This window comes from Schistocerca gregaria, unplaced genomic scaffold (genome assembly GCF_023897955.1).
Source record: "Schistocerca gregaria isolate iqSchGreg1 unplaced genomic scaffold, iqSchGreg1.2 ptg000310l, whole genome shotgun sequence".
NCBI lineage: Eukaryota > Metazoa > Arthropoda > Insecta > Orthoptera > Acrididae > Schistocerca > Schistocerca gregaria.
Window position 1 is genome coordinate 592,501 of NW_026061790.1, and position 537 is coordinate 593,037.

Below are 537 nucleotides of genomic sequence, written 5' to 3' on the forward strand. Positions count from 1 at the left end.
TACTCATTCCGATTACGGGGCCTCGGATGAGTCCCGTATCGTTATTTTTCGTCACTACCTCCCCGTGCCGGGAGTGGGTAATTTGCGCGCCTGCTGCCTTCCTTGGATGTGGTAGCCGTTTCTCAGGCTCCCTCTCCGGAATCGAACCCTGATTCCCCGTTACCCGTTACAACCATGGTAGGCGCAGAACCTACCATCGACAGTTGATAAGGCAGACATTTGAAAGATGCGTCGCCGGTACGAGGACCGTGCGATCAGCCCAAAGTTATTCAGAGTCACCAAGGCAAACGGACCAGACAAGCCAATCCGATTGGTTTTGATCTAATAAAAGCGTCCCTTCCATCTCTGGTCGGGACTCTGTTTGCATGTATTAGCTCTAGAATTACCACAGTTATCCAAGTAACGTGGGTACGATCTAAGGAACCATAACTGATTTAATGAGCCATTCGCGGTTTCACCTTAATGCGGCTTGTACTGAGACATGCATGGCTTAATCTTTGAGACAAGCATATGACTACTGGCAGGATCAACCAGGGA

General features: G+C 49.7%; 1 non-coding gene across 1 annotated transcript in view; it reads right to left on the reverse strand.

Annotated features, from left to right (window-relative positions):
- The window catches only part of LOC126305320 (small subunit ribosomal RNA), a 1,893-nt gene extending 1,356 nt beyond the window's left edge, over nt 1-537 (reverse strand). Inside the window, exon 1 of the ribosomal RNA XR_007553386.1 lies at nt 1-537. This exon is cut by the window's left edge and continues 1,356 nt beyond it. This is a non-coding gene — a ribosomal RNA (small subunit ribosomal RNA).